Source organism: Syngnathoides biaculeatus, chromosome 4 (assembly GCF_019802595.1).
Source record: "Syngnathoides biaculeatus isolate LvHL_M chromosome 4, ASM1980259v1, whole genome shotgun sequence".
NCBI lineage: Eukaryota > Metazoa > Chordata > Actinopteri > Syngnathiformes > Syngnathidae > Syngnathoides > Syngnathoides biaculeatus.
In genome coordinates this window covers 2,916,534-2,944,174 of record NC_084643.1, presented here as the reverse complement: position 1 = coordinate 2,944,174, position 27,641 = coordinate 2,916,534, and the positions used below count along the sequence as shown (strand labels likewise).

At 45.2% G+C, this 27,641-nt stretch overlaps 1 protein-coding gene across 2 annotated transcripts in view; it reads left to right on the top strand.

The window, feature by feature from the left end:
• Positions 1-26,714, top strand: part of mfsd3 (major facilitator superfamily domain containing 3) — a 54,947-nt gene extending 28,233 nt beyond the window's left edge. The window contains exon 7 of one of the 2 annotated variants that reach the window (XR_009794723.1): positions 26,363-26,714. The gene's annotated coding sequence lies outside the window, so the exon portion shown is untranslated. Of the gene's footprint in view, positions 1-8,333; positions 8,717-26,362 lie in introns of those variants that run through there. The other variant, XR_009794722.1, reaches the window with a different exon arrangement.
• The last annotated feature ends 927 nt before the right edge of the window (positions 26,715-27,641 follow it).

The window sequence follows — 27,641 nt, the reverse complement described above, 5'->3', positions numbered from 1 at the left end:
GTGACCTCCCACTGAGGCTGGCAGATTGGTAGAGATCCCCCGTGGAGAAGATGCACGTCTCAAGGCCACCCCCACTTCCCCGACTCCCCCAGCCCCCACCCTGGTTGCCACCGATGGAGTTGACGTCCATGCGCTCTCGCGTGTTGAACGCAACTAACTGGGGGATAATCCCCCAATGTGACAGTTGCTATTGAAGTCTAATATCGACCCAACACTCTCTCCGTGAAAACCTTTGTTGAAATATGATTACGAAAGCCATTGTCCATTTGTTATCGTGTCACTCAGATCCGTTCTGGTATTTTTATTTTTATTTTATGTCAACAGCTCTTCAGTTCCATACGCTGGCAATCAAACTGGTATCAAACAGAAGAGCGAGATGTACCACAATGACACCAATACAATGGAAAACAAACAAGTTGTTTTTTTTTATGATCTTCCAAAATTTGGTAAAACTTATTTCACAATTCTGCAACATACCTGTGGCAAAAAAAGAGGAGGAAAAACTACATCGGAGACGAGATAGGAGGGAGGCGGAAAATGCGACGTGAGCCAACAAAGGTGTTGTATCGCTTTTTCCCCTCTCTTTTGTCTCCGTGCTCCCGAGGGGTGGAGAGTGAGGTGTTGGCTTTTTGCACGGTTTTTGTGCCGTGGCTGGCAGAGTGGCCTTCTGGGAAACCCGAGCGAGCAGGCGGAGGAGCCATCAGCGGCATCGGGTTCCACTGCGCCTCCTCCGTTGCTGTTTACTTGGGTTTTTTTTGGTTGATTTCTCAGATGTGGATGCCTCTTACTTCATCCTCGCAGCCCGAGCTCAGATACTCTCAACTTTTCCTTCTCCGCGTTCCCAACTTTCATGACCCTCTCCGTTTTTTATAATATTTACTACACCATTACAAGTTCTAGATAACGATCACAGCGACTGAAGAGACTAATGAGATCCATTAGCGAGCTAAGGTCAAGTCAAAATGTCAAATCTTCCAGTAAAAGTGGAAAATTGCATTTTATTGTAGGTCTTGTAATTTTTACAGCGTATTATAAATATTCTAATCAAGAATGAAGATAAAAGAAATTTAGAATAGAATAGAAATACACATGTGACTGGTGCAGGCCTGCAGATTGATTGTTGATCTGTGAGGTCTTGTTAAGTTGGGATCGATAGAAGTGATAAGATGTGAGAATGTTACAGATTGTTAACACGGAGTCAAATCAATAAAGGAAAGAATGTCAAAGAATTTTGTGAGCGACGTCAGCGGAGGAGCTGCGAGGCTTCACTTTGCTCTCAGACGCGGCGACTGAGTTGTAACTTTATCCTGAGGAGCGCTGCTGTGTTTTCCGTAGCCGGCAGGACGATATTGTGACCTGGCCACTTGTAATTACATCACGTCATCTGTTCACCGTTCTGGGAATGATGAGCACAGACATTCAGTCCCTTGGCCTTGAGACCCTCCTTTTACAGTGAAGAAAATAAGTATTTGAACACCCTGCTATATGGCAAGTTCTCCTGCTTAGAAATCACGGAGGGGTTCGAAACTTTCATCGTTAGCTGCATGTCCACTGTGAGAGAGAGAATCTAAAAAGAAAAATCCAAAAATCACAATGTATGATTTTTTTTTAATGTTTTATTTGCGCAATACAGGTGCAAATAAGTATTTGAACACCTAAGAAAAACAATGTTAATATTTGGTACAGTAGCCTTTGTTTGCAATTACAGAGGTCAAAACATTTTCTGTAGTCCTCTAGTTCATCAGCACACACTGCAGGAGGGATTTTGGCTCACTCCTCCACAGAGATCTTCTCTAGATCAGACAGGTTTCTGGGCTGTCACTCAGAAACACAGAGTTTGCGCTCCCTCCAAAGATTTTCTATTGGGTTTAGGTCTGGAGACTGGTTAGGCCACGCCAGAACCTTGGTATGCTTCTTATGGCGCCACTCCTTTGTTTTCCTGACTGTGTGCTTCGGGTCATTGTCATGTTGAAAGACCCACGGCACGACCCATCTTCAATGCTCTGACTGAGGGAAAGAGGTTGTTGCCCAAAATCTCACAATACATGGTCGCGGTCGTCCTTAATACAATGCAGTCGTCCTGTCCCATGTGCAGAAAAACACCCCCAAAGCATGATGCTTCCACCCGCATGCTTCACAGTAGGGATGGTGTTCTTGGGATGGAACACATCATTCGTCTTCCTCCAAACACGGTTCCTGGAATTATGACCAAAAAGTTGCAGTTTGGTCTCATCTGACCACAAAACTTTCTCCCATGAGTCCTCTGTAGCATCCAAATGGTCATTGGCAAACTTAAGACGGGCCTTGACTTGTGCTGGTTCAAGCACGGGAACCTTTCAAACCAGGACGTCACCTTGGAAACGGTGGTCCCAGCTCTTTTCAGGTCATTGACCAAGTCCTGTCATGTAGTCCTGGGCTGATTCCTCACCTTTGTAAGGATCATTAAGACCCCACGAGGTGATATCTTGCACGGGGCTCCACTCCGACTGAGATTGACCGTCATGTTTAGCTTCTTCCATTTTCTAATGATTGCTCCAACACTGGACCTTTTTTTCACCGAGCTGCTTGGCAATTTCTTCGCTGGAAATCTAGACTGAAGGAGGAACCCAGGGAACACACAACAAGCTAGGGAGCTAAGAGGGGATTAAAAAAAAAATAATAATAATAATTGAAATTTTGTGATAAAGTTTCATGGATTACAAAGACGTGGGGAGCTCATCCCTACTGAATGAATTTTGGATAAATTGTATATTCTGTCCTCATTTCATTAATAATGCACATCTGATTTTCGCACAGGATCCCTGCTAACATCATGGTAGTTGTCTATTTTTAGACGCTGCCTTTTAATTGGCATGAATATTCCAATGAGGGATCGAGATGTGCGGGACGACTAACGCAGCTGCATCAACATAAAGGAAAGAAAAAATGTACTTCACGACAATATTTTCTCAAATAGAACAGGAATCTCTTCGTCCTTCCGCCATCGAAGCACGCCGGCTTCCTTTTGCGATTGTCAGCCAGCGCGCATGAAGTGCGCGTTATGAAATATATATTGTGCGTGTATATATGGACTGAATCATGTCAGCCTGCTAACGTTTGGGGTGATTAAATGTTGACGAGGTTAAATTCAAGTCCAAATGTACGTACCAAATGACCTGTTGTCGTATTTCTCGTTCTTCTTACGAATGCTAAGACGAACTAAACGCTGAGAATGGCCTCACGCAGCTTTCAGGAAGGACTGAAGCTAACTTTGAAGATGATTTTCCCAAGTATGTTTATATATTTGAAGTGATAGAAGCTGCTCTGTGGTCAAACAGTCTCTGCGATCAAGTTCCTCGCTGACGGCCTGGAATGTGACAAGCTGCCAGCTCATATGGCGTTGAGCCCGACTCACTGAGCGCCGCCCGGTCCGGCTCCGTCTTCGGCCTCAGACCCCGTCCTTTCTAGATTGCCACACCCTCAAAGTCCCACCACGCATATACCCCCTCCAACCCCCCCCCCAACCCCTCCCAGCCTCATTTGGACCATTAAGGCCAAGACAGGCGAAGCCTCGTTGTCCTGCGCGCACCCCGCTTCTTCTCGTTCATTTCCTCTCTGTCTATTTTCTGCTGCCCTCCATTCTTCCATCTCATCTCTCGTCCGCCCTCACGTGCCGACAACCCGTCTGGACTAGTTGTGGCCGACACTTTACGCGGTGCCGTTTAAAGGTCTGTCTCTCTATCTGGCCGACTCCATGCCTCCTGGTGATGGAGCCTTTTTAGGTCACTCCATCTATCCGTTTATTCATCTATCCATCCTCCTATCCATCAATCTAGCTTTAATTGATAGAACATTTCAGTTTAATGCATATTATTAATTCTCATTTTGAGATATGTTTCTAAATATATTACAGTATACAAGTTTGAATATAATTGCAGAAAACTGTGCAAAGACTGAGAACGAGGTTGCACTGAATGGTGATCTGTAATTTACGGCCTACGAGCTGCAACTTTTGCCACACGTTTTCAACCCTGTGGTTTATACGGTGATGCGGATAATTTGTGCACTTTTTCTAACGGCCATAAGGAGGCACTCGGGCGGAAAAGGACAGAATGATACTGGTTGAATATATGTGGAGATGAAGTGGGCCCTGTTAGTGCTGCGCTAGCATTAGCGCTGTGCTAGTGTGTCGCTGCTGTGTTACTGTCGTGTCTCAGTGATATGTACCGGTAAGTTTTATTTTAACTGGGCCTGTTAGCATTAGCGTTAGCTCGTCCCAAGCGTTAGCACTAGCTTTAGTGGTAGCACGGCGCTAACGCTAGCGTTCATGCTAGCGTTAGCGCCGTGCTACCATTAAACTCTTTCTGTGTACTGTCTTTCTTTGTAAATATCAATGTGGGTTTCAATGTGGGCACTTGCGGCTTTTACACAGCTGCGGCGTATGTATGTGCCAAATGGTATTTCCTTTACAAATGTACTCGGTGAGTTTTGTAACCAGAGGTTCGCTCTGTAGGCCGGGAATTACGGTATATTGTGTAATACACAGAAACGTGTGGTATACCCTCAGGTCCACTGTGCTACATCTGAAAAGGCTCCAGCAGCCTGTTAGCTCGTAAGCTAGCTGGCGGTTGGCATTTGTCATCACGACCCGGTGTGATTGTTCCTGCAGTTCAAATATGTAGGAATGTGTAGGTACAAGGAAGATGCCAGTCCTTGTGGTAGTTGACGGATTTGATTTTGTGGTATTGAACGGTCGAGAAGGTTGTGGTTTCAGCGCATTCAGCGACTCTCGAAAATGAGCGGCGCATGCGCTGCCAATTGCAGTCCCCTTTTCCAAAAATTATTTCTGACACCAAATGAATGTGATCATTGTTTGGATGTCTAGAAAGGAAAATCCCACCAACACACCCTGACATGCATCCCGCCAGATGATATTTGATGAGATGATATTTTGTGGCCCCACTTCTATATGAAAGGTCAATGTTAGTGTGGCCCTCAACTTTTATGTGAATGGCCCTTTTTTGTTGTGTGAGGCGCTGATGAATCTACCAATCATGGTGGGGTAAACGGCGCTTGCGGGTGTGACATTGATTGATGCAAGTAGAGCAACATTTTTCAATCAGTGAAAGTTACGGCAGTATTCCCATCAGGTTTTATTCGTACTTCTGCACACAACTTGTTTACATCAGCATCCTTGTTTATCTTATTTTGCTGAAAAAAAAACAAGATTATATATTTTTTAAACGTCTCGTTTAAATTGCGTGAGTGTGCAAGGTAAATCGCGTTTGAGACCCCTGCTTACCAGTAGAGTGCAAGTTACTAATTGACCATATTGCCAGCATCTTTTGTGTACTTTATGTCATCCTAGTCTGTCTAGCAGTGTGCCGTGTGTCTACAGTATATTTTTCATCTGACACGTGACTAAAATGCTCTTTTAATGTTGGCCAAACAGAGTTTACATGCACATTCCAGCTTGCAAAGCACAAAAATGTATGTTGCGTCGCTATCGCGTATCACAGTAACGCAATGTTCTGCAGTGGAAGCGCAAGCGGATAAAACCGCTAGTGAGCTGTTTGACATCATCATCGGCGATTTAGCCCGGGGACACAAACCCATGAACACAGAAAGTGCACAACTACATGAGGAGATATAAATTCATGCATGCCGCAGTGCTTAGAGCTATCACAAGCAGACACACTATGAAGTTTATGCACATACATAGCTGTCCAACCCAATAATGTCTTTATGGATCGCTTCAAATAACGAATAGCGAACAACTCCCGAATATTCGGCTGCTATGTTGTTTTGTGCTAAATATTTGAGTGTACTTGGGGAAGAACCTTGCATACAGTGTGCTATACAGCAAATAATGTGCTATGACTCTTGTTAGCGGAGATCACTTACGGCAAGAAAAATGTCAGCCAGTACCTTGAAAGCCGCATCATTGGGTTCATCTTTACAGTCTTTGAGGGGGCAAAAAAAAAAAAAAAAAGCTTACAGCGCAACTCCGGAGCGAACAGCCAACTCATCCCCCAGCAGCGTTTGTTGCGCACTGCTCGAGCTTATCTCATGCTAACACCCCTCTTACACCAGCCCCTCGTTGTTGCGAGCAGCAAATTACAACGTTAAAGGAGATAGAATGAAAGTAAAGGTGACAGGAGAACAGCCATCAACGCACGGCGTCGCAGTGAGGAACAAGCGAGGGGGTGCCAGACTGGGAAAGCGCTGCAATCGTCTGTCTGGTGGGACAATCGGAGAATCGCCGTTGACCCGCGCTGACAGCCGGATGTGGATTTTGCAATCTGTCTGAATGGGATCTGCCCAATGTGGGCTTTTCTCACTAATAGCGGGCCCGACTCTGAGGATGTGACAGCTAAACAGCAGAATGAATCAATAGCACTCGGAATTGATGCTACAAACGTGTCTCGGCGTATACATGGGATGTTAAAGGTCCACTGACATGAAAAGCATGATTTTTAGTATGTTTTTAATGAAAAAAAAAAAAAAAAAAAGGCAGCCGGAATGGACCCCTCTGTTTTTTAATCACACAATAGGATTTTTGACGTACATGGCTTTTTGTAACTCCCGCCATGAAAGTAATCTCGAGGGATTTGTTTTGGACAAGAAGCAGGAAGTGACGTTCGTAGCAGACGCTCACTCAAGTGGTCTCGTCTGTTTCTACTAGTTTTACCTGCTGGAAGGTAGCTCTTGGTTCCTTCGTGTTAGTCAAAATGCCGGCTCGTTGTATTGCTGGATATTGTTCGAACACTCGGGAGGATGGATTTACTCTTCAAATGTTTCCAAAAGACCCGGTTCGGCATGAAAAATGGATTGCACTGGTGCAAAGGATGAGAGTTTCATGGGTTCCCAATGACAGGTAGGTGTATATAGAGCTATTTAAAAAAAAAAAGAATGGTTGGGGGGGGACATAATCCTTCTTTTAGTGAGCGGCCGGCCACGAGTGAGCTCCGGTGGCGAGCGACCGACCACAAGTACGCTACATACTGTCGTACATACTGTCGAGGAGTCTGTTTTTAGTTAGAAGTGATCCGCATATCATCTAAATATGGCCCGAAACGATAGGGTAATATTGCCCCGGTCACTTCACTCGATTGTCTTCTTCGAAAAGAGCTTCCGTGTCCCATAGCAGGTGGCACAGCGTCTTCTCAATGCCGACGGTACCAGTGTGACAGCTGTAAATGACGTAGCAGGCAATATGGCTACCACTTGGATGTCGAATGAGACTTCCGCAACTTTGCGCATGGATGACGCGCTCCCCGCTCATATTTATTTTTTCGTATAGAAATTGAAGTGAATAATGTTATATATATATTTTTCATTACAATATGTATTTTACAATGTATATAGGGATGTCAGTGGGGCTGCAGTCCAAAGAACCTCCGAATGCAGGATCCTCTGAAGGGTTTCGGTTTTGCTTTTCAAACTGCATTTCAGCTACCCCAAACTAGCCTGAAAAGGAAATTGAATATTTGCAGTGGCTTCAGAAGGATGTGAAGACATATTTTCAAATAGTTTTATTCACAGACGAACACCGGGCAACTCTGGATGGTCCCGACGGATTGTGTTCTGGCCACCGTGTGCCGACAATATCACTGAGGAAGAAGCTGAAATAATGCGGAGCGGGGAGGGCGGCCCCCAGAACTATCAACATCACCTGCACAAATTATGTGGGGTTCGGATCCTGCTATTTACCGCCACCGTTTAAAAAGAACAAATTCTTCCATAGTCAAATAATTTTCATTCAAGACAATGAATGCAACAAACCACACCTCAAAACCAACATTGACTCTTAAGATGCTATGCCTATACAATAACAATATGTCATTTACTGTAAAATGTACTGCAGATGTTCCCTCGCTACAATGCGGGTGACGTTAGCGACTTCGCAGTTTTTTTGGTGTTTGTGTACTTTTTTTTTTTTTTTTTTACAGTGCAGCGGGCTTTTCTTTTATAGCGTATGAATACACATTGTGTTCTGCATCTTGATTGGCACAGGGAAACGCCGCATTGTGTTCTGCGTCCTGATTGGCTAAGGGATTGTAGCATTGTCAACCAATCTCAATGATTGTCTCACCAATGATTGTTGTGCAGACAATTTTGGAAAAACAATACAAGTACAAACAAAAGTACAAACCTTTTAAAATAGAAATACAGATAATTCCTAATATTTTGAGCATGTGGATAGCAGCAAATTAGTAGTGTGCATTGTACATTGGTAGAAGGGTTTTCCTGATCCTGAATTTTCGGGGTGCGCATTATACTCGAGAAATTACGGTAGTTTGAAGCCAGCAGTGTGACTCTTTCGTGCTGAATGGTTAAAACTTTTCCCCCAGACAATCTCAAATTGTCACCGACTGATGAAGACCTGGCAGAGATGACAAAGCCAGCAAGCGAGGATGAGCAAGAAGAGGACACAAGTGTCGAAAAGGACGAGGAGGACGGACTAACAGTCGATCGCTTGACAACCGTGCCCAATGAACTTCAGCGAGCGGCACAAGAAGGAGACCCTTTGATGTTTCGTTTATTACACTTGTCAAACATAATCCAAGGTGGCGTGTCTGTTTATAAAAATATTCTCACCCAGAAGAAAAATAGAGCGCCGGCGACGACCTATAATTATGTTCTTCCCTCGCAAAAAGGGCCTCGGTGGAAAAAGACGGCAGGACGACGGGACACGACCACAGAAAATATGCCAGTCGCTATTAATAATTTCTCGTGTGTCCGAGTTTATAGATTGATCATTAAAATTAAAGATGTTATTGCTAAAAGCTATCGGATTTTTCATTTTATAGCAAAACTTTGTACCTGGCCCTGGATAAAGTGGAAGAAAATAGCTGGAGGGACGTGTACATATTTTTTTCTAAAAGGTCTTTTTTTGGTTTCATTCTCGGATACATTATTTTACTTTTTCTTTTTAAATCTACGATTTGAAACTTAATAAAGTTTGTGCTAAGGGGTTTTTCAGCCTTAAAGCATATTTTAGAGATGAAAAAATACATATTACCAATCATTTAGAACACAATGTATATAAAAAACATACTGTAAAATAAAAAAAGGAAAACAACCTGAAAACAAACCAAAAAAAAAAAAACCATGCACTATAAATAAAAAATAATGAAAAAAGAAAATGACCTTCTACTACATGGATTTAAGTTTTAGAATCTATGTTATGAATGTATGAATATGTTTATCTTCGTACTGTCTATTTCATAATTATGTGTTTATTGCGTCTATAGAATTCATTCATCTAATATGCAGCCTTAAGTCATTTAATTTCTTTTTACATTCTGGAAAAAACAAATCAAAGAGGTAGGGAAGGGTCGAGCGACTGGGCGTGCGAGTGTGCGTGCATGTCACCTTCTCCAACCCGTCGACTCTTTCAGACAGGCGAGATGCTGATGAGGACCGTGTTTAATTGGGGTAATCGACGCGCTTTTGGGGACCTGCCTATTAGGGGAAGCCCAAACCGGCGCGCTCTCGCCTCTCAACTTGGACGGACGCGAGCAAAGTGACAGCTCTTCCTCGCCACCCAGCGCCTCGCTGGGCTCGCAGTCGGTCTGTCGGGAATGTCAATGTGCGGTGATGTGCTTACACTGAAAAAGTACTTGTACTATACACCTTGCGCTGGGAAATGTAGATGGTGTCAAGTCATGATTACATAAAAAAAAATTTACAGCCCGAGTGACGTGCCGATAAACATATTGTAATGAAAAATACATGTAACATTATTCACTTCAATGTCTATATGAAAAAATCCGATGCCCCTTTTGACACGGAAGCTCTTTTCGAAGAAGAGAACATCTCACAGTCGAGAGAAGTTACCGGGGCAATGTTACCCTGTCGTCGTTTTGAGCCGTATTTACATGATATGCGGATCACTTCTAACTAACAACAGACTCCCCGACTCTGGCCGCGAGTCGCCCGCTGAAAGAAGGTTTACGTCCCCCCTGCCCCCTCAACTATTATTTCTTTTTAGTAGCTCTATTCACGCCTACCTGTCATTTGGAACCCACGAAGCTCTCGTCCTTTGGACCCGTGCAATCGATTTTCCACGACGAACTGGGTCTTTTGGAAAAGTATGAAGAATGAATCCATCCTCCCGAGTGTTTGAACAATATCCAGCAATACAACGAGCCGGCATTTTGGCTAACACGAAGGAACAAAGAGCTACCTTCCCACAGGTAAAACTGGTATACACGAGACCACAAACACGAGACCGCCTGAGTGTGCTCCTGCTGTTAACATCACTTCCTGCTTCTCCAAAACAAATCACGTTGGGAATTACAAAAAGCCACAGACGTCAAAATCATGTTGTGTGGTGAAAAAAACGGATGGGTCCATTCCGATTGCCTTGATTTAAGATTAAAAACTTACTAAAATTGATGCTTTCGGTGTCCTTGGACCATTAAGTAGCTTCACTTCCAGAATCTACAGCAAACTTTGAGACAGAATCGTTCCATAAAATATTCACGAGATCATTGCTTGGTGTTACCCGCAAACAATCAACAACACTTTTGCTCATTGTCTAAAGCAAGAATGACCGAGGTCTCTGTTATTGTTTGACGAGAAAGAGGGACGTGAGGATTAGACACCGTCTGACTGTGGCTGACCCCCAAACTCATGCCCGCAAAATGTTCCCTTTCGCCCCGTGCGTCTTTGGGTTTCGCATTTTGATGCTCATCTGATTTCCGGCCACCGCATGAGAACATTTGGCTGCAGTCTGACCTGCCAGCAGGTATCGGATAAAGAGTGAATCACACCGGGCGGACGCGGGGCCGTAATGCCGCATTTTTCATCACGTGAAGCCATCTGGAAATGTCAGCGCAACACCAAATGTGACCGATTATGCGCACAATTCGAGTCACTTCCGGTCGCAATTTATGTTCCGTTCGTTTCCCAATGAAAATCTCGGCGGCCTTTGCGCCTGGCCTTCCGTTATCCTTGCATTCTTCTCGCCGTGCGATTTTGTTTGCAGAGGCACTCAGACAATGGGCTTTTCATCTTTTCTGGTGCTCTTACTCGTCGAGATATTGCCCCGTCGCGAGCGAGGGTCAACACATATTGTTTATGAAAAACAAAAGGATGATGACGTGATGTCATGTCTAGACTCCATGCTAATGAACGGGCTCGCCGAAAACGAGAAAAAATTTACAGGGCCCACGTGACGGCGCGCACGGCGTGAGCGGCAGACAAAGTGCGAATGATTATGATAATGATAATAATCACGGCTGTCACCGCCGTGCCCTCCGCCATGTTAAAAATTAATCTGAGTCAACGGTAATCCACGTCTCCTCATTAGATTACTGGTGTGGGTGTGAGGGGGGGGGGGCTCGTGGGCCATCTGTACATCATTAGCAGAGTCTCCCTGACAGCCGACTCCTCTGACATCAACTTCCTTCGCCGTCCCCTCGCCGCATCTCTTTCCGCCGCCTCGCTATTATGGCCTGCGCCGGTTTTGCCTGGGCGGGCTTCAATCGCGCCGATCTCTCTCAGGGGGCCCCGGCGTCATCTCTCCTTTATCGCCGTCGTTTGTGTTTTGTCACTCGACTTTCGGGGCGTTCCTTTTCATTGCGTCCCCTGGCAAACAAACCTTTTATTGTGAAAGGAGACTTTTTGTTCCGTAGCGAGAGGTCGAAGGTCAGGGCGATCCGGATAGCTCCGACGTAAGGATACTGTCGAGCTGGACGGGGACTACCGGGTGGCGGCTGTGGCTTTTAAGTGTCCGCTGCTAAAGAAAGAAAAAAACAAGAGACAGAAAAAGACAGAAAATGGGCTACAATTTAGCAACATTCATCAGTGGATCATGTTGCGCACATCACTGGAACTAGCGCAGACAAGAACAAGAGAAATCGAGAAAGTGGCTGAAGGGCATCATCAGGAAATGTCAATGAAAGGCATATGGATGCACAAACAGGAAAACGTACCGATTGTTAATGAGACGGTGGGGGGTGGGACCACAAATGAGTTCAAATTGTAATTAAAAGTGGAGGCTGCTGCGCACAGAGAGGACAGCAAATGACTGCGAGGCCTTGATAATTAATAACATCTGTGCCTTCATTTCAACAATGCGCCCTTCTGCTCTGAGTTCCGACCTGCTGTGGACAAACATCCTCAGTGGGGAGCTTTTGCTATCTCACTGCCCACGTTAATCACACGGGCAAGCAATGTTTATTTTTTGGCTGAATAGAATTTTCAGATGGCGGTTTCAGGTACGATTCTTGAGCGTATGGAGCATGCGGGTGCACATCTAATGCTTTCAAAACTGTATTTTTATGGCTTAAAACCAACTAAATGTATTGTTAGTGCGAGTGAAACTTGACGTGCATTTTGATTGGCTGTTATTGCGACATTGCGACGGCTCACACCGCGGATTCAAATTTCGAATTGCGGCAAAACCGGTGGCCCGCTATTTGACCATTCATGAAAACAACTGCAGAACCCCCGCAGACTCCGCGACAGTTTAGTCGGGTTCGGCCGTGTCGCTCGGCGTGAGGCACCATTAAGTCAGAAAAGAAGGCAGGCCAGCAACGGGGTTGAGACCCCTTGCTCACTGACACTTAATGGAAAAAACAAAACAAAACCAAAGAGCACGTCCGAAACCTTAGTGTTCTGATTGATTCCGACCTCACTTTCAACAATCGTATCAAATCAATCACAACAACTGCCTTCTACCATCTGAAAAACATATCTAGAGTCAAGTCTTGTGTGTGTCAAGCGGACCAGGAAAAGCTCATCCACGCTTTTATCTCAAGTAGACTTGACTACTGTAATGGTCTTCTGACTGGACTCCCCAAAAAGTGTATTAAACAGCTGCAGCTCGTGTTTTGACCAAAACAAAGCGGTCAGCGCATGTAACTCCAATCCTAAAGTCCTCGGGCTGGCTTCTAGTCATCTTTAGAAGAGATTTTGAAGTTCTGTTACTGGTCTATAAATCACCAAATGGTTTAGGTCCTGAATACATGAAACGAATGCGTACAGAATACAAACCCGGTAGAGCTCTGAGATCGACTGACCCAGGTCAAATAGTGGAGCGCGGAGTCCAAAGCAAAGATGGTGAAGCAGCATTTAGCTATTCTGCTCCACACAAATGGAATAAGTTGCCAACAGAGGTGAGGTCAGCCCCAAGTTTGAATATTTTTAAATCCAGGTTGAAACCTTTTTAGAATACATCCACTTTTTGATCACATTACTTGCACTCTAAGCGGTGCTGACTGTATTTTTGTGTCATTTTTGTTGTTTTCATCCCATTTGACATGTTTCATTTCTTTGTTTTCAAATGCCTTGAACTGTGGAACGCATATTGAGTTACCTCGTGTATGAAATGCACTATACAAATAAGTTTGCTTTGCTTTGCTTTAAAGTATTCTCATATTTAAAGTGTGATAGCGAATCATACCGGAAGTCTCGGAAAAGCTCCATAATTTACGGCCAGGTTGGAACTTCAATGCATTCACCTCTTTAGCGGTTGCAGACATATTCCCAGGTCACGTACGGTGGGTGTTAAGGAGGTCTGGAATCCGTGTCAAAATTAACACTTTCTTTACTTTACAGTTGTTTTTTGTTTGTATGTTCCCATCGACAGATGGTTGTCAATGCGTGAGAGCTGATTTGCACATTCGTGTAATAGAGGCAGAGAAACGCAGCAAACATATGTAGCGGACAGCAGGACTCGCTGACTGGAACTAAAGCACGCACCTTCCCAACACACGCCGAAGAATTCAATTACAACAAACACGCAGGTTGCGCGTGACGAGCGTTTCACGTTTTTTGCAATTTCAGTCTCGTCGTCGTCAAATAGTTCAATTGGCTTGAGGGCCTGTGACGAGGACGCGAATACGTCACAGTGGCTGCGAAACGATTGGGCAGATCGGGCTGGGCCGCATCATTTCTTTCCACGTGGATTTGTCCATGAGTGCGATTGTGTGTGTCGATGTGTGAAGGCCGCCACCCCCTCCGCTCGCCCCGCCCATCCATGCGCAGACGCCTAACCATTCCTGACAGCCACTGGCTCATTATCTTCTATCTTCCGACTTGCAGTTATCCAGGAACCAGCCCCCCACCCCACCCTCCCTCCAACCTAAACTGTGTGTTTGTGCGGGTGCATGTGTGTGTGTGTGTCAGCTGGCCTCGCTCGGGCCCGAGTCGGGACGGCAGGGAAAAAGGCGAGGGGCCTATTCATCGGCACAAAGACATAATTAACCAAATTGGCAAATGCTTCAAGAAAGCGCTTCTTGAACACTTTGTGCTCCCCTGTGGTTACTATAGCAACGCTAAATTTGTATCTACTGTTGTATGTTTGTGTGCGCTCGTGCTCGTGTGCATCCATTGCACCCCCCCCCCCCCTTTAGTAAATCAGTCAAAATCAATATGATTGTTCCCGACAATACACTCACCGACTCACTTGGTCAATCCCACTTTGACCGTCACTCGTCCACGGTCTAATTTTTGGACGACTTCTCTCCTGGTCATTCACAAGCTCACACCCTCATTCATTCATTTGCTCTTTGAGTTCAGTCACTCATTCATATTCATTCCGTCGTGGGCTCTCTCCTTCAGGCTTAGTCACCCGGTTGGAATTTCTGTCACTTGTACGCCCCTAATTCACTCCTTGCTCACTCTCTGACTCATCTTTATGTAATATCCATCCAACCTTTTTCCCTATCAGCGGGTCGCGGACGTGCCAGAACCTATTCGAGATATCTCCTGGCGGGAAGCGGGGTGCGCCCTCAACCGGTCGCCGGCCAATCCCAAGGCGGGCACACAGACCAAAGCAACCAGTCGCACTCACATTCACACATACGGGCAATTTTGAGCCTTGACTAACCTACAACGCATGTTTTTGGGATGCGAGAGGAAAGCTGAGTGGGGCCGGGATTTGAACCCCGGTCCTCTGAACTGTGAGGCGGCTGTCCGTGACACTTTTATGTAACATTTCTTTTCATAAAACTTTCATAATGTTCCATCTATTTGTCACGGTGTCTCACCCCTATAAAGTGGTGCCTTGGTTCTCGAACACAATCTGTTCCAGAAGGCTGGTTGAAAACCAAAATGTTCGAAAACCGAAGCACGTTTTCCTATTACAATGAATGGAAAATGAAATAATGCGTTCCAAGCCTAAAATTTAGTTTTTCAAACGATTTTTTTTAGCTTTTACTGATTAAAAAAAGTGTAGTCGTAATACATGTATAGTTTAAATACTTTATAAAATTAAATCATTTAAGAAACATTTATTTTTTGCTTAAAATGTATGCTTTAGCCTAGTAGAGTATGCTAAGCTGGGAGTGCATTGCCGAATCTGTAGCGATTTGGCCCCCAGCTTTGTAAACCTTTTTTCTTCACAAAAGTACAGAATAACTTTAAACAAGCAATAATGAGGGGTGGGGGGGACAAATTGTTTTTTATTTGCACAAAAAGTGCGTAATGTAAAAAAAAAAAACCCAAAAAAACCTTGCAACTAGAGGTAGGGTTAATGAAACAAAAGAAAAAAAGCAATGCAAAGCAACAGTTTCAAATGTCTTCGGTGGGTGTGACTCGCCCCTTTTTCACAAAGAACGAATCTGTTTGTTTCTGCCATCTTTTAAGCACTTTTCTGAAGTGGCTCATATCATCATTAAAATTTTGCAGTGCTCTGCCACATTCAGCTTTATTCAGGTTCTACAAAATTATGGATGTCGTTCCATTTAGCGCGCGTAGCTTTAATATCGGCACTTGAGACATCCTTCTTGCTTTCAGCCTCATCAGACGACATCTCTTTCCTTCCTCGCCAACACTATCCCCAGCTAACTGCTGCTCGTTCACGAAAATAAGAAGCAAGTTTTCGACTTCCTCCAAGATCTGTGGCCTCTCCTCTCCCGGTGCTTATTGTCGATTTCGTCATGCCTCACTCCTTCGACAACTCAGAAACACGCTCACCAGATTCGTGCTCGGCTATCAAATCCTTCTTGAAGTCGACAGTTTTACGCGCCACTTTCGTTTTTTCAGCACCAGCAGTTCCACTTGCCTTCTTTGGAGCCATGATCGGGGTTAATGTTGCTCAATTTGAGGAAAAAACAGTCACTACCAGGACAGGTGTGTGGGTCAACTGGTTGCGTCGCGCACGTTACGTCGTTTTGGTTTTTTTTCTGGGGAGCTTTCGAAAGCACAATAACTAACCGTCGTGGGTCAGCTGGTCGGGGTGTTCAAATACCGATTTTCGTTCAAAAACTGATTTGTATGAAAACCAAGATGTTTGAAAACCACTCCATTTGTTTTAATGATATTCACTTCAGGACAACCGATGAAATTTAGCTACTGTGCATACTGCCTTGTGGTGATTGATATTTTTTCCTAATCAAATGGAATTTTTGGAAAAAAATTCCCCCAGAGCCAGTTTCTGTAGCCGGGGATCGGATCACCAAGGTCCCCACCTTTGGCCACTGCCCAGCTCACAATGCACCCGACCCTTACGACCCCTCTCACAGAGAGATAGGGTGAGAAGCTGGGTCACCTGGGAGGGACTCGGTGTTGAGCCGCTGCTCCTCCGCATTGAGAGGAGCCAGATGAGGTGGCTGGGGCATCTGAGCCGGATGCCTCCCAGACGCCTCCCTGGAGAGGTGTTCAGGGCACGTCCCACCGGAAAGAGACCCCGGGGACGACCCAGGACACGCTGGAGAGACTATGTCTCTCGGTTGGCCTGGGAACTTCTCGGGATCCATCTGGAAGAGCTGGAAGAAGTGGCTGGGGCATCTGATCCGAAGGCCTCCCGGACGCCTCCCTGGAGAGGTGTTCCAGGTGTGTCCCACCGGAAAGACACCCCGGGGATGACCCAGGACACGCCGGAGAGACTATGTCTCTCGGTTGGCCTGGGAACGCCTCAGAATCCCTCCGGAAGAGCTGGAAGAAGTGGCTGGGGAAAGTGTTTGTGTGTCCCTGCTGAAGCTCCTTCCCCTGAGACCCGACCCGGAGAAGCGGTAGAAAATGGATGGATGGATTTAAAAAAAATACTGATTTGATTGCTCACCCCCGTCAGTCGCTGGACACGTCACTCACTCTCGATCACTCATTCGCGCACTCCAAATCGGCTTCCGTGCTCCGCGTGCGTCATCCCAGTGAATCAATGAGCCCATCGATCACGGCGTGACCGTGGGGCAGACCTCAAGGACACGCTCCTCGCCGATCAATACTCGCCACTGCACTGTTTGGCTTCGTCGTCTGCTTGCGTTTCTCGTATCAAACAAATAATTTCCTATTTAAAGTGGCATCCCTTTGTCTATAAAATATAGATTCCTGCGCGACACAAGAGTTGAACCGCTGGCTGACAAGTGGAGTCGTTCCGAGTTGAACGAGGGGGAAAGTTGTTGCTGTTTTTTGGGGGGGAGTTACAGAAAGGTTGCGAGGTTTGTTTGCGTCTCTCCCGCCAACTGCGGCTTTGTTTTGAGGTTAGTTTGTGTAAAGTTGTGCCTTTTGGCACCGACAAGCATTGTGGTTTGGGAGCGCGATGCTCGGTTAAAGCGAAACTTCAGGTCTGACTGAAGAGTTCAGTCCTCCCCGCGCTTGTCCCTCCCTCCGCCGCTCTCTCGCTCCCCTTCTCCCCCCCGCCCCACCCCCCATCGGGCCCCCAGAGTCACAACAAGAGGCAGCAAACAGCTTGAGCATCCCCCGTATCAGGAGAAAATGCCCCATTTTCATCTGTTTGAATCTGACATTTTTGGCACATTAAATATTGGACATTAATAAATTAAATGTAATGAACTGACATGAAAGAGGAAAAAGTCCAATGGTACAATGCAAGAAAGTATAAAAGGCAAGAGTGCGAGAGAAAAAGAAGCACAACAACAACAACAAAAAAATGGAGCCTCAAACTTTTTCCTTTAATTCCAATTAACTACAGGCCTGTGCAGCATTCTGAGATTATTTTTCATGTTCATTTATTCAGACAAATATTGAATAATTGATAACAACGTGGCACCAGTAGAGAGGACGATGCTCTTTCTATATGGGCTGTAACCAAGGAGCACTGTTAATATATTTGAGTTATTGGTCATTTAATCTCATTAGACCCCCTCTGAGTGTTTTGTACCAGTGAAATAATCATAGCGTGGAATAAAAAAAAAAGGCGTCTCTGTGACGAGCATCATGACTCAAAATAGCCATCGATTCATTCCATAAACTCCAAAGGCAACTTGGGACTCGATCTGTACCGTCACCTACGTGACGGCGACGTTAACTACGACTGCGCTGAACACCTGCAGTCGTCTTCAGCGTGTGGAAAACTGATATCTGTGTCACTGAGGCGATGTGTGTCAGCGGCCCGGATGCAACATGTAGGTCAGCGTAAGCGACACCGGGGGTCACGCGCTGACTTTTCGGTTGCATAACACGTTGACTTGCGTCGATCTCCCGCTCGCCATCCAAGAACTCACCCAAACCTGGCCTCAAAACACTCAGTCCGACAATACTTTCACAAACTCACGGGTCGGGAACCATTTCGACCGAGAGAGCCAAATTTTTAAAATGTAATTTCAAAAGAGCCATACAGTGCTTGAAAAACTAAGTACATGTGTATTTGCACATTTATTTAAGACCGACACTTTTAGAATACAATAAGTCTCTGAATTCTTTTAAATAACATTGTTATGATGTTGCTCACCAATAAAAGTACTTCTTACCATTAATGAGTTAGGGTAGATAATAGATTAAGCTTCACGCAGGCGTTGAGACGTCCATCCGTTAATCGTGAACGTACCGTAATTTCCGGCCGATAAGCCGCGACTTTTTTCACACGCTTACAACCCTGCGGTTTATGCGGGGATGCGGCTAATTTGTGCATTTTTCTGACGGCCGCAAGGGGGCAATCGAGCGGAAAGGGCAAGAGTGGGACCGGTGGAATATTTGTTGCCAAGGAAGGGACTTTTACCAGCCCGGCCCTGTTAGCGCGGCATTAGCATGGCGTTAGCATTAGCGCTGCGCACTAGTGTTAAACTCCCTATTAGTGCGGCGCTAACGTTAGAATTAGCTCGGCGCTAGCATTAGCACAGCGCTAACATTAGCGTTAAACTCTCTTGTACCATCTTTCTCTGTAAATATCTCGTTTGAATCTGGGTTTCAATGTAGGCACTTGCGACTTTTACACAGCTGCGGCGTATGTATGTAACAAATGGTAAAATGCTATTTCCTTTACAAATACTCCCCATGTGTGAATTTTGACACACAGTAGAACCCTCCCTCTCCATTATCGTTGAAAACTTCGGTACTCCTCATATTTTTTTCTTTGAGCGACCTTTCTCAAAAGTTTCCATGATTAGTCGTTCTGACATGATCGGCGTTCGACCCTTCTGTTCCCGTGGACATCGACTGCTACACTATTCTACGGCGACCCCACTAGGACAAACCTTCTCTGCGTCATTTGCGTTGCCAGCACCACAGAAATCTCATGTACAGGCTGCCGTTATGAGGGCTCCGGGACCCATATGCAACCACCAAAAGAGCCAGGTAAGGCTCGCGACCCATAGGTTCCCGACCCCTGCACTCACTAGTTCATTACTCAGGAACGTTTTTCTTTTTTTTTTTTTTTCATGATTGCCAGCCAGTCGTACAAGCAATCATACACACTCTCATTCACAGCTCGGGGCAATTTTAGTTTCAATTAAGCTCATTTAAGCATATTCTGGGAATGTTGGAGGAAACCAGTGAAACCGAACGAAAGCACGATGAGTACATGTGAACGCCACACAGGAGGATGGGGACCGAGACCTAAATCCAGGACCCGAGAACCAGACAATGCGCACGGCCCACTCCGCAACATCACAATTGATTTTGTTCTATTTTATGTGAAACATTTGACTTTGGCAACCGATAAAAGGTGTCCACTAATCTTGGGGTGCATCTTCTACTTACTTTGGGGAAGATTGAGCTTTTAAAATCAGTGATTTTTGACATAGGGCGAGGGTGATGATATACACCCAAGTGCAGCAGACTGAACCACCGGAATAGTTGGAAAGGATTTTAATCAAGACTTGATCACTTGTGACTGCTAACTTCAAAGCCAGCATACGGAGCAGTTAACGTCACAGGTGAGCGGGTCAGGCTTTGAAGATTGGGAATCTAAAGTGATGTGATGCATCTCAATCCAAAGACTAGTCAGAGGTCGTGCTTCAATGCCATTGTTTTCTTAATCCACGATTCACGGAGAGCAGAAACCGGGAAAGCCCATCTTTGTTGACCGCGCAGCACAACCCCCAGCCGCCGCAGGGACCCGGGGAAACAAAGTAGCAGAGATCGAGTTCGGAAACAGAAGGCTGGTCCAACCGCTGCGGGAGCAGGCGAGCTTGAAGTCGAAGAACTCCCGGTCGTGAACGGAAAGCCGAGCGGATTCGCAGGGTCGCGTCGAAGCACCTTGCAAAGACGGCTGATGTCTGCTGACGCTGATTTCATCATCAACAAGGCCTAAAATGGGGGGTGAGTCTGTCTTGTTGTCCTTTCCCAAGTGACGAAAACATCTCTGCCACGTTTTGCGTCTTTCCCCCCACTGAGCGATCCGCCCCACCTCGTGGCTGCGATTGCTTGCGCGATCTCCCAGTAAATTGGAAATTGAGCATGTGAGACGCCTCGTGAGTGCGGCACCTCAGGACCAATTACGCGAACCGCTTGACATCCCTGCCCGCCAAAAGACCCCATTAGAGATCGGCAAAGGTACCGCAGATAGACCAGAGACCAATTAGGTTTCCCTAATCTAATAAACCAGTCGAACAGTGACAACACCAGGGTCTAATGTACATCGTCTCACAATCCCAAGTGTCGGCGTAGCAAGGTGTGCGTTAATAAAGCCCCAGGGACCAATCCCCAAACTCGAACGTAGCATTGAATCACTCCCCAAAAGTTATTTGTTTGCTGCCGCACCAGTCAGGACGGTGGGGCCAAAAAGTGGCGGCAGAAGCCGCAGTAAAAACCTCCCAAATCTTGCGCTCACCCTCTTCGGCGCCGGGCGTCTGGAGAGGGGAAAGCCCGGTCTACTTTAGGGGATGAAAGAAGCAGCAGACTACCGGCTACCGAAGCAGAAGGGGTTGGGGGTGGAGACAGAAGGGGGTAAAGGAACACAACAACAACAACAACAACAACAAAAACGGCAAGAAAACAAACAACAGAGGAGCAGAAGAGAGAAGAAGCTCAGAGGCACCCAAGGTCCTCCAACTAATTAAGATGATTTGCATTTATTTATGAGCTTTAATGAGCAGCTTTTCAATAGTTTGTTTTCCCCTAATATGAATATTTCCTTTTCATTATGTTACATCGATGGCGAATCCCATTCTTTCCATTCATCACATCCTGGCTTTTCTGTTTCTGCGGTTTGCATTTTCCCACTTTGCGCTTCTCCTGTTCTTTCGCTTCTTTCTTTTGTATTTGAAAAATTCCATCATGCTTGAGAGAGCCCAACAACGCGGCAAGGTTTCGGATGGTTGTCCAAAGTGGCCTAGAAAAAGGTCAAGACACTAATTATAATTTAATAGAAAAAAAAAAAAAGAAAAAAAAAAGCCTTCGTCCTGGAGTGTGATGTGCGCGAGAGGGAACGTTCGCTTGCATGAGCCGAGTGTGAGTGATGAATATGTCAGGCAACGTCAAACTTCAATCTCTGAAACAGAAGCGACATCGAACAGGAAGACATTAACTCGGTCTTCATCAGCGTGACTGAGGAACAACAATGCCTACACGCCAAATAAAATCTGACTTGCAGATGTATTCTGTTCGATTACGGCCTAAAACGGCTGATTTCGGGTACGACTGGGGCACAGTCTACATGTTTGTATGGAAGTAAATGTGTGCCACCGGGATTTGAATTTGAAATGTAAAGCGATCATATTTTCAAAAGTTGTTTTTCAGTGTAACTTTTCAATGTTAGCAATTCAACCGGCTACAATTCGCTGTCTAAAACTCGCCGTCTGTGCCACCAGGGAGGGTTACTTCGTCAGAACCGAAAACCCAGCCAATCGCAGCTACCCTTTCTTAGTCACGTGACCTCACACCCTAAGAAAGCGTAACTGGATTGGCTGGCTATTCGGTTCTGACCCGAAGTAACCCTCCCTGGTGGGACAGACGGTGAATTTCAGACAACGCACAACATCGCTTTCCAGCTGAGCCACCGTGCCGCGTTTGTATTATATTTTCATAATTTTGTTTTCATTACATTTGGTTATTTGAGCTCATCACAAATCCCGCTTGAGTGATGTTTTTTTTTCTTGGCTTGGGCCAAGGATGAAATTTTGTTTGAATCCACTGTAATGGAAGATTACAGAATTTACTGACAATTTTGACAAATAGTTTCAAATTTGGCGGCACGGTGGATCAGCTGGTAAAACGTTGGCCTCACAGTTCTGAGGTCCTGGGTTCAATCCCGGACCCGTCTGTGTGGAGTTTGCATGTTCTCGCCGTGCCTGGGTGGGTTTCCTGCGGGCACTCCGGTTTCCTCCCGGATTACAAAAACATGCAACATTAATTGGACACTCTAAATTGCCCGTAGGTGTGATTGTCTCCGTGTGCCCTGCGATTGGCTGGCAAGCAGTTCAGGGTGTACCCCGCCTCTTGCCCCTTAACAGCTGGCATAGGCTCCAGGACTTCCCTTAACTGGTGTGAGGATAAGCAGCTAAGAAAATGGATGGATGGATAGTTTCAAACTTTCACATGTAACTTTTTTTCCCGTTTTTCACGACTCGACTTTGTGGCAAGGTGAAAGGTCATCTGAGGAAGGCCAAAGGATGGACTTCAATTGTTTTGACATCCTTTTTGCCTTTGTCATTCTGGTCAACGCTCTGGTCTTTTTTCTCGTCTTTTCGTTGTATACATAAAACGTGAGCATGTATTCATCAAAGGGTGCGCGTGTGTGTGTGATGGCGATGACTTGTGAAAGGTGTTGCGGCTGCCATCGCTGAAGGAGGGGAGGGATGAACCAGAACCAAATGATGACTGTATTTCACGACTAATACGCCACAACCCAACACACACACATTTCTCGCTTCCTTCATGAATGAACACTCTTGGCCTTTGTACAAATCCACCCGGGCTGACGATCGCATCCAAAATGTGTATGCGGGGGTCTTCATTTCACCCAAACACGTACCAGGGCTGCGATGGTGCTCAAAATACTCTAAATGTCACTTGTATGAAATCCAAATCCCGTGTTTTATATTCTCAGTTTTATATTCTCTGTCAGTGGGTGATGTCACTTTTTCCCCCTCTTCCTGACCCAATTGTGTTATCTCAACATACAGTCGCAGAGTACAGTCATGTGAATGTGTGACACGGTATCAGGTCGTGCCAGTCTCCGACGGTAACAATGGAGATGGTATACGCAAGGACGATGGTATACAATGAAAAGCAGTGGCTGACTGAGAGGGATCATTTTTCAACTCTTTGTACACCCAAACGTGGCTATACGTCTCTTATAATTGGCACACAGGAAGGACGATGGGAAACTTGGATTTTTTTTTTTTTTAACTTTAGTTACACATCCGGGAAAATAATACACGATGATAAAAACAATAAAATTAGCCTGCATCCCAGCCAGGACTTTTTTTTCACAGAAGATGGCTCAAATAAGTAAAATATCACAAAAGTAAATACTCGGATTTATTAAAAAAAGAAAAACTAACATCCACATCATTTTTGTTCATGTGTACAGTAATCTTAACACTATCTATCTATCTATCTATCTATCTATCTATCTATCTATCTATCTATCTATCTATCTATCTATCTATCTATCTATCTATCTATCTATCTATCTATCTATCTATCTATCTATCTATCTATCTATCTATCTATCTATCTCTCTCATATTTACTGTCAAACGTCACAATTGAAACTGACATAGACGGGCTAACAAATATCATTGGGGGCGTGGTGTGGTAACTCTTGAAGGTTTCAGACGAAGAAGCATTTCAAAAATGTCACTGCAACTGAATGAGGAGCATCTACACGTATCCTCGTTTGTTCTAATGCCCCCCAAGTGGCCGAGGCTTGCACAGCAGAAGGGGCGGCGCAATGTGCATTGAACTGACCTTTGGACAAAAGGCCGACCGCCACTGGGTGGGAATTGAACCCGCGCTGCCTGCACCAAAATCAGGCGAGTGGTCAGTGACTTCATTTCAAAATTTCTTTTAACTTTTTTTTTTTTTTTCATTTTAGTGGTGAAACTAACCCTGAAAATGATGATGACATTGTTCCTGTATTTTCGCACATTTTGAGTCGCGGGGGGGGTCCCAAAACCACGCAGGTCAAACAGAAGCGCAATCATTTACCGGCCTTGAGTTGGTTTGCTTCTTTTAGTCGGGTTGCATCTTGACAATGACGCTTCGCCCGTTTTTGTCGTGTTTTGCAGGATTTGCGAGGACTCGAAAAGATTTTTCGTTAATTGCAACGTGGAAGACGAGATGGAGCAACCTTTTCTCAGTCCACTTTGCCATCTCTCACTTGTCCTCCATTTCTTGTTCCGGTCCCGTCCCTCAGCTCTTCTCACCTTCTTTTCCGACCCCCCCCCCCCCCGCCACCCCGTCATCTTCCCCACCTCACCTCTCCACACCTCTCACCTCCCCTTCCTCTTTGCTCCCAGCTCCTTCCCCCCTTTCCAGATCTCTCGTTAATAATTCAGCCGAAGTGAACACACGAGCGGTCACTGGCGAGCCTCGCGCGGGGGGCTCTGGAGGACAAATGAAGCATAAGGGCGGAGGAATTAAAAACTTCCCCACGGCTCCGCGAGAGCGCCCGAGGAAACCCGCCGGCTGCCCGCCCGCCTGGCGGAGGCGCGTCTGCGCGTCCGTAGCCTCTCTTCCCCCACCGCTAAATGTTAGCACGCCTTTTGGAGGGCGGGGGTGGCGGAGGCTTTAAATGCTAAGCGTGCCCCGAGTGCGGCGATGGCTGCGAGGGGGAGCGGGGACGGCCCGGTGACATTTTGTTTCTTCGCACAGCTTCTCCTTGCGCTAGAGAGACGCTAACAAAGTCTTTGCGCCGCTATACACGCTTTTTTTAATCTATGCCCAGAAAAGGTAATTCTGTACTGTATATCTACAAAAGCAGCGCGTGACAAAAAATAAAATAAAACTCAATTATTTTTTTTTTTGTATTTTGAGAGAACCATTGATAAAACAGTGTGTTTTGCTGTTCGTTAGCAGGACTACATAAAATTAGCTATCAAAATTTATGATTTTAATGGAGAACTGTGGAAAAACAAGTTCTAGATGTCAACGCTCAAACCAGAGAAACCGTGACGACGCACCTTTGATGCACAGGAAACTGGTTACTGAATAATGAAAATAATACTACTAGAATGTATTTAATTGTGCGGCACGGTGGATCAACTGGAAAGCATTGGCCTCACAATTCTGAAGTCGCGGGTTCAATCCCAGACCCGCCTGTGTGGAGTTTACATGTTCTCCCCGTGCCTGCGTGGGTTTTCTCCGGGCACTCCGTTTTCCTCCCACATCCCCAAAACACGAATTGGACATTTGAAATCAGGGGTGTCAAACTCGTTTTTGTCGCGGGCCACATTGTAATTACGGCCGTTACGTCTGTGAAACCATGAAAATCTTTCGTCTCGTCATATTTACACGCGAAATTTATGAGCTCGTTTTGGAATTACAAATCAAGGTTAATGTGTTTATTTTTAAGTATTACTGATGCTGGGGTACACAATAATCCTTGCAATATCTCAACATTATCATTTATGACATGACAACTTGATATTTTGGTACAGATTTGAGCAAAAATCATGGAAGTTAATACTCATAATTTGCCTTCACAGGCCACATAAAATCATGCGGCGAGATGGATCTGGCCCACAAGCCTTGAGTTTGACACCTGAGCTCTAAATTGCCCCGAGGTGTGATCGCGAGAGCGGCTGTTTCTCTCGATGTGCCCTGCGATTGGCTGGCGACCAGTTCAGGGTGAACCCCGCCTCCTGCCAGTTGACAGCTGGGATAGGCTCCAGCACTCCCGCGTCCCTCGTGAGGATAAGCGGCGGAGAAAATGGACAGATAGATGGATTAGAATGATCCTTTTTGTGAATCAAGTGCGATGTTGCGCTTCAAGCAGGTTCAAATTGCAGATTGTGTCATAATTGTACAAGAATGCTCAGCTGTAAAAGGCGTTTGTGTGTTTGCGTATTTGCGTGCGCGCTCCCGTCACCCAGTGATTGGAGTTATCCATTATTGATGATGTCCTGATGAGATCAATCAAGCCCGAGTTTTCCCGTCTTTGGCTGATAATGCCGTTCGTTGCGACATCCTAATCGTCACCTCGTGAATATTTAAATGTCAAGAAAGGCAAATTCCATATTCATGACCTCAGTGTTTTTGTTTTGCTTTTTTGGTCCCCCCCCCCTCCCCACTCCCCACAGCATCCCATCATGCATTTCTCCAAGAGTTTCGATCCTCGTTGAGGTCTCTTCTCACTTGTGAATTTCATTTCCCATTTTAGACGCAAGACATCTCCTCACTTTTTAAATTTTTTTTTTTTTTTATTACGAGAACTCCACCGAGGACCAAAACCCGCCAGTCAACATTTTCTGCAGCTTCTCCATCTCGTCTGTTGCGCTTCTGGATTGTTGTTTTATTTACCTCGGAGACAAACAGCATATTTATTCATGACTTCCCACAAAGTGCTGGTAAAATAAACATTTGTCTCCTCCTAATGAAAAGCGTGTTTCTGAAATGAGCTGTTTTGTTTTGCCGCCCGACCCCAACCCGCTCGCGCCGGATAAAACGGGCGCGTTTGCAAATAAAAAGGTAATCGTGTGATTGGCTAGCGCGTAAATGCATTTGTTCCGGCGACGATTCTGCGGAGGGAGGACGGGCAGCAATAATTCATAAACTAAAGAGCTAACTGTTTTCATAATTCATAAGAGGAGAAATGTATCCAGCGACCGCTTCTGTGGCTTCCTGAGCCTTCAAATAATAAGAATAAAATGGCTTTCCTTACAATATATCATTTTGATTTTATTTGAGATGCAGCAGCTTCTTTCAATTTCTAAATGTAATTTACTTTGTAATGTAACATTTTCATCTCCCCCCGGACAGCAGATTACACACGCGCTGAGTTGCGTGAATGTTTCAGCGCCAAAATGGACGCATATTGAATGTTCCCGCTTCCTTTGGCACACACACACGCATGGAAGGACTGTGATATTATCTGCCACTGATCCAAAAAAAAAAAAAAAAAAAGACTGTGTGGCTCATTGGCCACCAAAACTGAAGTCGCCATCCGCCATCTTGATACTCCCAAAACAACAATTCCGACCTGCGCGTTAATAGCCAGTTTCGTGGCTCTGTGAAAACATTCCACAGGTAAGTTATAAAGATTTACTTTGACATTGTTAAATTTTGTTCGTAAAGGCTTTTTTAAAGATTATTTTCAGATGAGCTTAATTCACTTGGACAAAGTTTTGTTTACTTTTTTTGTTCTTCACTGTTCACTCTCTGCTTCACCTTCATAGGTCGACAGTTTTTCACGAAAAAAACAATGTAGATATTTTCCTAAACTTCATCAGTGGATAAGCAAGAAAAAACATTTTATGTGAATTTTTTGATGAATGTCATAATACAGAACCCTGCAAATTGAATTTGATGCTCAAATGCGAGGAATCAAGTTTACATTTTCTGTCTGAAATAGGACGTCGC